General features: G+C 54.9%; 1 protein-coding gene across 1 annotated transcript in view; it reads right to left on the bottom strand.

The window, feature by feature from the left end:
* Positions 1–317, bottom strand: part of FOSL2 (FOS like 2, AP-1 transcription factor subunit) — an 11817-nt gene that overhangs the window by 9832 nt on the left and 1668 nt on the right. The window lies entirely within an intron of this gene.

Below are 317 nucleotides of genomic sequence, written 5' to 3'. Positions count from 1 at the left end.
GAGCGATTAAGGGCTGGAGATGGAGGTGATGAGGGTGGGCTGGACCATCCACTGCAAGTCTTGGCTGGTTGTGATGGCGTTGATCGTAGGGATAAAAGCACTGCCTGATCCTGGCATATCTACTCGAAATTTCTAGGAGGAAAGGGAGGGGAGAAAAGGGAGAGAGAGAAGAGGAGAAACTGTCAATGAAAGCAGAACATAAGCGGTTACTCAGAAACCCAGCTAGGCCCTCAGGAACGGCACCAGCAAGGACCAAAGCAGCACCCGAAGCAAAGGCACCAGCCACCAGCGCCTCTGCCGCATCCCGGGCTGCCACA

This window comes from Egretta garzetta, unplaced genomic scaffold, assembly GCF_000687185.1.
Source record: "Egretta garzetta isolate BGI_Z169 unplaced genomic scaffold, ASM68718v1 scaffold561, whole genome shotgun sequence".
Classification (NCBI taxonomy): domain Eukaryota; kingdom Metazoa; phylum Chordata; class Aves; order Pelecaniformes; family Ardeidae; genus Egretta; species Egretta garzetta.
This window is presented reverse-complemented; position numbering and strand designations above follow the sequence as displayed.